The 12,310-nt window shown below is 41.6% G+C and overlaps 2 protein-coding genes across 2 annotated transcripts in view; one reads left to right on the top strand and one right to left on the bottom strand.

Annotated features, from left to right (window-relative positions):
• LOC306835353 (cadherin-12-like) overlaps positions 1 to 11,697 on the bottom strand; it is a 118,153-nt gene extending 106,456 nt beyond the window's left edge. The window contains exon 1 of the mRNA XM_079361831.1: positions 11,161 to 11,697. The gene's annotated coding sequence lies outside the window, so the exon portion shown is untranslated. The remainder of the gene's footprint in view (positions 1 to 11,160) is intronic.
• LOC306835356 (SUN domain-containing protein 2-like) overlaps positions 1 to 12,310 on the top strand; it is a 355,711-nt gene that overhangs the window by 276,008 nt on the left and 67,393 nt on the right. The window lies entirely within an intron of this gene.

Below are 12,310 nucleotides of genomic sequence, written 5' to 3'. Positions count from 1 at the left end.
GTCCGCTGAACACAACAAATTGGAATCAGCCATTTTGCTGTCCCACGTCTTGGATCTTGTCAATCCAGTCTGCAGGCTTTGGCATCACTGACTCAATGATTTCAGTTTCGTTCAAGGCAAAAGGGAACGTTTTGAAGCTGTTGCCACATTTTTCATCCCTCTGCTACACCGACCAAACCGTTTGATTCTCCAAATCCAGACTCTCTCTAGTCCAATCCTCTCTCTTTCAAATACTGTCTGTCCTTCTCTCTTCTCTTTGAAGCGCACTAGAAACATATTTCAGCACTCTGTGGTGAGCCTGCCTTCTTGCTAAGTGTAATTTTTTTTTCTTCCACCAACTCACTTCAGGTGAGGAGGAATAGACTGTCGTGGTAACCTCTAAAACTGAATGGAAAAAGGAGAGGTGTGCTCGGGAGAAAATAAACGAGGATGCAGACCATAACTAAACAAACTAGCTTTGAAATGTCTCCGCTCTGGTCGCACTTTATTTCATGTTATATGTACAAGAAATGGACTCATGTCAAAGTCAACGTTATTATATCTCAAACTAATTTGAATTATCCCTTGGCCGACGTGCTCTGCTTATGAACCCTTTCATGTTCCAACCACATGAATTCCCATACATAAGAGTAAGGTTCTTTTTTTTTTGTATCTCCTTCTCTGCACTTGTGGCGTCAACAATCAAAAACAATCACTCGTTTGTGGACTCTTCAATCGAAGTCACAAGTGAGAAACCGAACTCTCGGCAGCCCCTTTCCCCCCCACAGGTAAACATAATACATTAACCCCGCCTGAATCTTCCCTCCGCCTTCCATCTCTCGGCAAACCACTTCCTCTCCACCGTTCCGCCGTGTCCTATTCATCACAGGCGCTGCACACACACCGAGGAAAGTACGATCGCACTGACCTTGAGGAAGTCTCGCTCATAAGAAGACTCAGCCAGGCCAAGATCTAGGGTCTGTCAAGATGATTTCTTATTCTATTTAATGGAAGAAGTGCAATGCTTTATCACTCCCCTGGTTCATGGTTTATATAAAGCAGAAGGGCCAGCCCTGTTTGAATGCTAAGCTGTTAAATGAAAAACCCTGTACACACACACAAAAAAATATGTCCTTATGAGTCACGATGATTTAGTTGCGGGGGGGTGATGGGTAATTTTATGTTAAGACGGCACTCTCCTGAATAGCAAACTAAAACAAAAACAGATGACAATGTCAAGCCTATCTCTTCAATGACATTTCCCTCTCAGGCATTTGTTGGGAGATAAGCATGAATGAACACAGAGGGAAGTGTTTCTTTGTCCTTATGCTCTCATCCGAGACCACTGTTTCATATTGTTTGTCTGCGGCAAAAGTTTCCCATCGGTTGATCAGTTCTGGAAATTTCTTCTTTGAAACAAACCTGTGCTTGTAAAAAATAATAATCATCATTTCATTTTGTGACATTATCAAATTCGTATTCAAATTCAGCCTGCCGTGATTCATAAGCAAATTTCTACTGATAATAGCATTATTCATGCATCCCTCATCTAATATAAAACCTGCAGGTCCAGCCAGTTACAGCTCAATATTATCATCAACCTGTCCTTGTTTCCTTTAGCTAAAAGTGTTTCTTACTTTAGGCATTCAACACGATGAAAATAGCAAGTGCAGTTTTCATAATCCTAAAAATGTTTCACTTTTCCGAATGGCGACGAAGCCTATACTACTTCTATGCAATCACGTTCTACGCTGACGACACCGTTATATTTATTAAGCATGGTGATGAAAGGATTTTTAAATCAATCCAACAAATGACATTAAAAGAAAACGCAAATATAGGCCTCTCCTTTTGTTGCAGATTAAATCATAATGCTTGTATATCCGTTGCTTGCATATTCTTGGGATATGATCAGTTGAAGATAGTCAAGGAAATGACATCACAATCAGAGAAATACACATGTACTGTAGGCACTGGGAGACTATCCATGTTTCAGGACTGTGAATTAAGTTTTATAGTAGGGCTGCATTGACGCCTGGTTTAACACCGGTTTCAGCCCCGTTGACACCCATTGGCCCATTGGCAAATGATCTGGCATGAAGTGATGTCATTAGCAGATGTTTATCTGTGGTGTTGTGTCGATTTAATGATGCCATTAAGCACACTTAATTACTCATTTATAGAGGAGGGTTTTCTTTTTTTTATTAGGGCAGAAGATGTCACGAGTTGGACAAACTCTGATCTGTTTCCATTGTCAACATAAGACCCCAACATAAGGCATTGTGGCACCAAACGAGCAAGTAAAAAAAAAAAAAAAAAAAAAATACAATCAGAATCTTGATTGTTATTTTAAAGATCAAATCTGTATCGTTTGGTGCATCTCCACTTTGTCCCAAAAAATCCCCAGAAATGAGAAATGAATAAGTAAAAAGATGAAAACAAGTGTCTTGGGATGTTGAAGTGTCTCTAATGTTTCTGTGTTCACAGAGGGACACTTCCATCATAACAGCAGTAGGTAACAATCCTTGCAGTCTCGTCTAATATAAATACCAGACCCAGAATTGTGATAATTACACAAACAGGCAGGCTGATATTTCATGGGTAAGAGCAACTGAGTTTTGCAGTTAGCTCCCCGTCCTCCTTTATAAAACATCTCCCCACTGCTGTGCTAGCTCAGCCTGACTTCTTCTCTAGTAAGTTATGATGTAATTTTCCTCTCTGCCATGTGAAGAGAAGATACCAAAGGGAGAGATATTCATAAGTAAACACTTCAAACTAAAGTTCAGCACCTTACACTAGTCTTTTTTTTTTTGCACACCGGCTCTAAATTAAAACTTACATAAAGAGCAGTCGTTCAGTCGAGTATCCTTTTTCTTTCTTATGTTGTAGTCAGATATCGTTTTTTGTTGTAGTTCTCCATCCACTTGACATTTCTTTTATGCGGTGCGTTACCTACTACAGTATGCAGCACAGTACGCAGGTCTGACCTGCTACATGAATTTGGTGTGAGATTCTGTGATAAGACTACTGAACAGCTGGGAAATAGACTAAAACATGAATGTAGCTGGGGTTGAATTTAAAGCAGTCTATATGCAGGGGAGGATAACTTGCTCAAGTGTGTTAAGCAAAATGTGAAGTGTTATACTTTTTGAGAGGTACTTCGCAGGAAGGTGGTGTCTGGCGCGCTGGGAGATGATGTGATTTAAGGAGCACATTTTTCTTTAAATGAAACCGAGATGAGATCTGACGTGGATGAATAAAAGTGAAGATTTGATGTGACATACTGTAGAGGGCAGAAATAATTGCAGAAGGATATTTTAAAGAGAGGGAAATGGAAATGCTGCACATTTTCACTTTTTGACCTCTTTCATAAGGGCAACACAACCAATGCTGATCAGAGACTTCATACAATTCAATAGGTAGCTGTAAAAATGCTATACACAATTACATTTCCCACTGGGCACAACCATCGCATTCGACCATTTAAGTCCAATAAATGAACTAAAATTGCTTCTTTTGACACTGACAACATTTTGAGAAGCATCCCGATAGAGAGAGACCTCTTTGTTCGGAAGGAACACTCTTTTTTTATTAAACCAGAAATATCTGTGGCGTTGGTGTCTCCAATGCAGTAAGATGCCATTGAGAAGACAAAGAACAGGCAGTGTTACCAAGCCGAAAAGGAGTTTCTTGTATGTAGTGGCGGGAAAAAGATTCTTATCCTCTGAGATTTGAAATAAATCCAGAACTTCCCAAAATCATTGGGTTTTTTTTTGACGAGTCAGTCACTACATGCTAATGCTAGCCCTTCGACTCAGTAGAATGCCAAATAGAGCCGCAAGAAATTCAGCCAGTCTCACAGATGACTGGAGTAGATCCTCAAGTATTTACTAATGACTCCAGAATTGTGTTGAATCGCAAATTGATTTTCAAATCTAGAAATCGTGACCCCAAGATTCAGAATTGAATCGTGAGACACCCCCACATTTCCAGCCCTACTTTGTACCATTTCTACTCTGATCCATTTGTTTGTTTGTACATTTGTGTGACTTTGTTTTTTTCTCAATGATTTGTTCGAGCTCAACAGTTCAAAACCGAGACAACATTGGTGGAACAAATAGAATCACAGTGAAACAGCAGGGTCGGGGCAGCTTGAAAAAACAAGCACATTCCTTGTTTTGTGAGTGAAAAAAAAAAAAATCTCTTTTGTTTGTCAAAGTTGTACAGAAGCTTTGAAGAGAGCAATGTCGCTGTCATTTCTGGTTAACAAACAAAAAAGCACCCGACTCTTAACAAAAACAAGGCCAAACTCTTCAGGGAGCCATTCCTGAAAGTTGTTCGACACTAAGGATAGCAACATGTGCCGATTTGGTGGGAAAACCCCAAAACAGAAACACTTTTAGTGCATGCATTTGATCGTGTACATTCGCCCCCCAAAGCATCACTTGTCACCCTTTGGGATGTCACCTCCGTTTGTTGGGGCTTACTAAATGCAAGTTCAAGACATTTTAAAGACTACACAGCTAAAAAGAAAATACAATAAATACATAGACAGCCGCAATGCCAACATCTAGAAATAGTAGTTCATCTCAGTGATCGTTATATCATATCATAAAGGAGGTGGGTCAACGGACTGCCACCAAACTGCCTAAATGAAGTTAAAATAAGCATCCACTAACTTCATTGATTGCCCCAAAGCCATTAGCTTTAAAAAAAAATGATATGCTAATAGCGTTGAAGTCGTCAGCAGGATTTAATCAATTCAACAGAATGGAGCATTCCATATCTATTTCTACCTCGTGCTTCTCCTGCAGGAGCGCTCCAGTGCTGCTCATAATGAAAAGCCCCCCAAGCACCCTCTCAAAAAATCATTACAATCTCCTTCTACCTCGAGGGTCAGTAAACTAATAGTCATTCACCTGTGTGACAGGAAATCTTTCCCAAGTTGCCATGGGGGGCCGGCGGGGTTGTGTTTAAGGTTCTGGAGTGGAGTCCAGCCAGAGATGATTGTTTGTTTGGATGTAACCCCGATGACTGAGGGTGTGTCACGTCCAAAGCATTTCATCTCAAATGCAAAGGACCGGGATTGTGTGTGTAACCCGCTAATTGCCTTTTTTTCTCTGGTACTGGCAAGCAAATAAAAAACAACAACAACTAATATTCAGCTGTTGCCAAACGCGTAGACAACAAAGAACAACTTTATAAATAGTAGAGCAAAGGCATTGGCAAAGAGGCACCCTCCATCATCTGCTTGTACTCGTGCCTGCGCTCGGCCTCCAGTGATTTTTTTTTTTTTCCCCCACCAAGACCGTCCCTCCCCGCCTGCTGCTGACTGAGAAGCTGTGGCCGATTTCTCAAAGGGATGGCCCAAATGTATTCAAAGGCACTGAGGCTCCAGGGTCTCTTTTTGGGCTATTTTTAGACGTTGCTCTGCAGTGCTGGAAAGACAGATGAAAGACGATTTGTAAATAAAGTTCCCCGACAGAAGGAGAGACAATGGACCAAGCTCCTTCTGGAGTTTTCCTTTAAACATCTTTACAGGAAATGAAAACTTATTGAAACAGCTAATGGAGTCGTTCTGATGTTCTGATACAAGTATCGGACCATTCTCCGGCACCGCCTTCAATTCTGTTCAGTGAGAAATACATTTGCCTCTACTTTGATATTATACAGTAACTTTTTGACCCGTTTGCGTGACGCTTTCTCTTTCGCTCTCTCACTCTTGTTCATCATGAGTCTGGTTCTGCTCGAGTTCCTCGGCCTGATAGTCGTTTTCCTTTGCCACTGTAACTTTGCTAAATGTCAGCGCTGCACTCATGTTGGATTAACATTAACGGGTCCTCATGAGTAATAAAACACAGAGTATGATCTAGCCATGCTTTTTCTGTTTTTTTCTGATTTGGCTTGATACAAGTTGATGGATTAAAATCCCGATGGAAAAAAAAGACCAAAACACCCACAAAGCTCTTCTACTATTTAGCAATTTTGTCTTTGCTGCTCTGAATCAGTATCCTTCGCTGATGCCTCAGCTTAACTGGAGCTACTATTAACATAGCTTTACTCTGTTTAAACTGTGTCTGAGCTAGTTATGTTTAGGACACATGTTCAGGTGCAGTACGTTTTTAATGCATCTTTAACTTTTTTCCTATTGTACCTTTTGTTACAAAGAGATCTATATGTACATGTTTATCATGACAATCAAGGAATCTTTACTCTCATGACAACTGAAAACTCAGCATTCAGCTCGTTTGTTGGTTTGAAAGTCATCGGTCCTCATCGGTCCAAAGGTTTTTAAACGGAGCCAAATTATCATCACCAGCCTTACTTTATTTACATTAAAATGTAAATCAAAAACACTGGAACATTAAAAATCTGACACTCAAATAGACTTTGACAGTCACAAGAGGGATCATGTTGCTTAGATTTTTCCATTTATATTCTTCTTTAGTAAGAACACTTTTTAAAAATAGAAGCAGAAACAAAACAAAAAAATCAACAGAAAAGCAGAAGTAACTGTTCGAGGTGTTTCCCCTGAACCAGGCGATATGATTGTTGTGTCAATCATGACAAAATGTTATTGTGAAACCTGAACTGTGGCCATTCCAAGACGAGCCAAAGCTGTGCTCACACACAAGTTATTATCTGTGTTCAAACTGTGTCTGCAGTGTGTTCCAGGGGCCGAAGCGTCATGTCCTCCTTTCAAAATGTGATCTTCAGGTAACCGCATCCTTCCCACTCCTATTTCTACCTCCACTTCAAACAACACGGCTATACCACAGGGAAAGTTATATTTGCTTCCTTTCCAGAAAAGACGCCAAAGCATCAGTCGGTTGCAGACAGTGAGTTTTTTTTTTTTTTTTTTTTCTTCCTTTCTTCCTCTGTGGAATATTTCTACCCACAGACAGGAAGAAACAACATGTCCAAAAAAAAAAAAAAAAAAAAAAAGCTGACAAGTGAACAGAGACAAATCTAGATAAATAATAGCTAAGTGAAGTGAAGAGGAGTCACCCATCATTCAGAGCAGAAGCGTGTGCGCAATATCTCCTGGAGATTGAGAGTCATCCATCACGACGAGACTTTAATTGGCGATGTTTAGGACTCTTGCTGATGGTTGTGCGAGAGCCGTGGAGAGCCCTGTTGTACGTGTCTGCAGGGGTCTTGGCAAAGAGTGCAGCTTGCTGGGGGAGAAATTGCCGCCTGCCACAAAGAATGTTTATCCAAGTACAATCGTTTCATCTGAGATGGGTGTTGAGACGTGCAGACAGCCGAATCCGCTCTCTGATTAGCATTCAGACGCTTTAAACTGTGAGCGCAAGTTTTTTTCTGACAGTTAGCTTATTACATCTTATGGGTGCTACAGAACTACGCACAGTCTGACACGCTCTCCTCTCCCCTCCAATACACACACTCTCGCAGATCCAAATATGCACACTCAGACACACCTCATTTAGAGCCTGATGGTGTCAAAGTGAGTCCGTGGAGTCGAGGAGGAGATTGAAGAGCCCAAGGTAAAGAGAGTCTGGAGACTCCGAATAATCTCAAGTATTGATTCTACTTAAGACGGAGGCCCTTGATGGACATTTGCTTCAAACCCCAGTGATAGGTGGCATATCCTCATGACTGATCGCCGTACTTCTGCTTACAGGGAGAGAAAAAAAAAAAAAAGCTGCAGACTGTCCATAAATAACCACTCACCCTAATCAAAGAGTGCAGCGAATTCCAAAGAATTGACGACAGCTTAGTGGACATGCACTGTAATTTACAGTGAAGCTCTCAAGTCTTCCCATTAAATTTACATGGACACAGTCAGAGGAGAGAGAGGCTTTGAGAATGGGTAGACTTTAGATTCAACCTGACAAGTGGACTTGCTGTCTTATAGCTGTGGCTGATCTGTATCTGTCAGGCAACGAAGGAAGTCGCGAACAGTCGGCTTTTGGATTTACTGCTGGTCCCCCACATGAGAGTTTCAAACTCTGAGGCCGGTACGTTTGAGTATTTGGTCGAAACACAGCAACCCATGGTAACCAGCAGGTTCATACGAGAACATGTGTGAACTCGGAAGAAACATGTCTGGCATTGGAGCGAGAATGATGAAGGACTCTTTCAAAGGAGAAATGAATCACAAGGTATCAAAGAGTGCAGTCCTTGGAGAGAGTTTAACTGTAAAAAAAAAAAAAAAAATGCTGCTAAGAAAGTAGCCCAGCTTAGTCAACAATGACTAAGAGTTGTTGTGACTATAAAGGTCAGTGAGAAAAAACCCCCCACATATTACTGCAGATATTACAAACATACACTTACGAGCTTCTTTGAAATACATTTCTACGTGATTGATGGGCCAAACCTGCTACTAACATTTTTGTTTTGTTCGTCTGTTGTTTTTTTTCTTATTATTTTTCCTTTCCTTCTATTTTAATTGTTTTATCCTTTTTAAAAGCCACCTGTGGACGAGTGTTGCAAATTAGCACACATTTAGCACACAAAACACTCAAATCGATGCATCTGGCTTGTCCGATGTAATTACTATATCCACATCAAACAAACCTGAAATAATAATAAAATTAACTCTATAACTAGCAGATATCTTCAAGTGAAAGAAAACCATCATTATGAAATGATCAGTTAACAGCGTAAACCACACGAAAGCTCAAGAGTCTAAAACCAACAGAATCCGACTACAACGATACCGCCATTTCAACATCACCACCATCGTTGTTGCCTCTTTTATGTGATCTGTACATTTGTATTTCTGTTTTTGCACATATCAGGAAAAATGGCTTACTATAAAACTTTTTTTCCCAGACAACATCTGATAACAACACCACACTGTGTCCCCCAGGCTGCAGCAATCATAGCTTTTTATTTTCCCTACCTGAGTATTTAAAATCTTTAATGATACATCTGTTTGTCATCATTATGTTTTATGCAATGAATCATAATCCTACACTCAGTACTGCTATCTTTTTGTTGGAGCGATAACTGTTGAGTTCAATTAATCACCAAATTAAAAAAATAAAATAAAAAAAGTCTCTGAATTGTACAGTACGTCTCTCACGAGTCAGCTTACTAAAATGCATTAGAGGGAAAATGCGCACGCTCGAGTAATTTCATTGGCCGGCGAGAAATGAGACTTGATAAAAATCTGCCCAGTGTGAAACAAGGCAATCTCATGTATCACAAAAACACAACATGATAGGATGCTGCTTCCTGCTGTCCTTGCAGAGAAGTTCCACCCATCAAGGGCGGCGCCTGAAGAGCGCAGCTTTAGTGCGAGCGAGAAGAGAACGGAAACCTGACTTATTTGATTGGAAAAGTGTGATTTTCTTAATCTGGTTGACAACATATTTTCTTCTCTTTGACTTTGACGCTTTGATAGATGAGGCTTTTTTTTTTCTGGCATGGTGTGCACCTGAGCCAGGCAAGTATCACTGTCCTCACCTAATATACCGCAAGTATATTGCGTGTCTCCTCATTTATCCCCTCTAATGCAGTTATAATACCTGAGTGGTCGGTGGCTGCATGCCCTGAATGCTCATTTTCTGCACAGTAGCCTCTGTGTACTCAAAGAGGTCCAGCCACTCTCTCTCTTTTTTTTTTTTTCTCTGGAAGTGGACTCCTCGCAGAATAATTAGATTATTCCAAAGCAGGTGTTTTCAGCTGAACACTGATAAGAAGGACTCGGTTCCCTCTGACACCAAAGTGAGTTACATTAGATGTGCTTAAAGTAGAGGAAGGCGAGGGGTTTATTTTATTTTTTCTTTTGATTTAATCTGCTAGAGAAGATGGGATTGACTTTGAAAAACCCGTCCGAGAATTCACAAGGCAGCTCTGAAATAATGTTCCACAAATACTAAGAAAGGTTAGGGACTATTCTGCATTATTTCTGCTGCTGCACATCGGTTTTAAAGTCCATAAAGTGGGCAAAAAGAGGCTTTGGATTATGTCTGTTTCTGTCCATGTGGCTGCCAGTTGCTCTAGATGGATTTGATGCAACACAGCACTTGAGATAATTGTGCCTGAGAATTTGAAAAAAAAAAAAAAGATGCAAACTTGATGCCGTAACAAGTTGCAGTGGGACTGCTGATGTAACAATCAGATGCATACATCACAGCCAATGAAGCTCAGCATGGCTCCAGGGCACATTTCTATACTTTCTGTGTCCTTACACTTGCTTCTTTTTTTTTTTTTTTTGTTTCTGGCTCATCCGTACGAGCATCTGCCTGCTGCAGAATGAGGGCAAGGTTGCATTGGTGATCCCGTGTTTCTCAGCAAATCAGACTCCGCCAAGCCTCTGATATCCCCTCAGATTGTTCCCTCTAATCCCCCTTCTACAGCACAAGAATGGCTTTACCAACTAATAATCTTGCTGATATACACTGTGTGCAAACAAAAGGAAATAATCCCAAGCCTGCGATTGAGCCATCCGACTGTGTGCTCGAACTAAAAACTGATTTGACAGCAGTGTAAACAGACGCTCCCGTTATCTGTTAACATACTGATCAGACACAGTCATCTGACATGAATACACTATCAATTTTGTAAAGTTAAGTGAGCATACATTAAATGTGGTCAAAAGGTTTATAGTTTGCTGGCAGCTTAGACCCAACTTGCCAAAAAAAACCCCGCTGGCCGTTCCATGGTGTGATAATCTCCAACACACGCAGCTTCCACAGCCTCTTTATATGCAGATGAATTCAAATAAATCAGACCTACAAATGGGGTCAGCCCATCCAGAGTGAAGTGTCGCCTGACATGTGAACCAATCGGTCTTTAATTGACACTTAACTCAATTCTCATTTCATTCTGAGAGCCATGTCGGGGTGGGAAAAAAAAAAAAAAAAAGACTCAAGAGACCCTCGGCGTCTGCGCTCCTTCTACTTCAACAGCGGTCTTGTTGCTCACAACTTCTCCTTCTTCTTTGAAAAAAAAGAAAAGAAACGCACTCAATGACACAAGTGAAGCACGTTTCATCACACTTAACCAGCTGTTAGCTTGACTCGCGTTCAGCCGAGGGAATGAGACTAATAAAGAAACCCAATAGAGGAGCTTCTGTTGTCTGTCAACAAGCCATTACATGTGTATCAAGTGCTCAAAGCCAGAAGCAGCGGAGTTTGGATGTCTCCCGTGTAAACTTAGCCATGTGAAATACCCGCAGGCGGAATGGAAGAGAGAAGAGACGCTTACCTTCCGTGGGACACTTTGAGGCAGAGACGGAGCCAGTTTAATCCACTGAATCAAACTGTCCTCGCACCTTTTTATCGCAAGAGCACACTCTCTCCTTTTGCTTCTTATTTGACTCCTTTTCTTTTTTCAATTCCCTCTCTCACCCTGCTTTCCTCTTTGGTGCCTTTCTGTCATTATCCCACTCGCCGTGTGCAGTTTGAGCCCACACGCTGGAAACAGACACGGATGCTCGGAGTGAGTGTAAGCACTGCGCTTTGAGTTGCAGAGAGAGAGAGAGAGAGCGAGAGAGCGTGCGCGTGAGAGAGAGGGTGAGAGAGAGAGAGGGGGAGACAACAGCTTCCGAAATAGCTGGAGAAATAACAGGAGCCAAAGTGGAGCGTGTCCGCGCGCTAACAGAATGACGACTGAGTGAGGGAGAGAGAAAGAGAGAGAGTGTGAGTAGTGAGCGCTGAAGTGAGAGAAAGAAGCTTGTGTGTGTGTGCATGTGAGGGAGAAGTGTTCATGGGGAGAGAGAGAGAGAGAGAGAGCGCTGCCGGCTCAGTGGCGAGCGACGGTCGTGATTGCATTGGCGTAAAGCGGTAGCGCAACCACCCCCCCCCCCCCCCCCCCCCCTCTCTCTCCCCTGAGCACTGGGGGATCTTCATCATCAAGCAGATTACAGCCAACTAGCGACCCCCCCAAGCTCCCCCCAATCACACACACACACACACACACACACACAAAGAGCCAGTGGTGCACGCTGTGGTCAGCGGGGATATTTTAATCAGAGAGACACTTAGCTATGCTTCTTTTGTCCCGAGTTGTATGTTCTTGCAGGTCCCACTGAAATGAGAGAACTTCTCCCTCCCTGCAGTAAAATATACTGTGTATGTATATATATATATATATATATATCTAAATGTATTGATCTTAATACGAGAGGTCTAAAGTTTGGGGGATGCCTCCAGGGTTTGTTGTGAGGAAGCTTTGTTTGTTACACATAGAAGTCAAGGGTGCGCTGCTGTCAGGTTCCATTATTTTTGACTTTGACTGACAGCTGAGCCAGCAGGGGGAAGGTGACAGAATGTAAACAAGGTTGCATCTTTAAGGATGAATTGGGGATTCTTTTAAACCTTGGGCTTGTTCTTACTTATTTCTGGACTCTAAATAA

Source organism: Symphodus melops (assembly GCF_947650265.1).
Source record: "Symphodus melops genome assembly, chromosome: 14".
NCBI lineage: Eukaryota > Metazoa > Chordata > Actinopteri > Labriformes > Labridae > Symphodus > Symphodus melops.
This window is presented reverse-complemented; position numbering and strand designations above follow the sequence as displayed.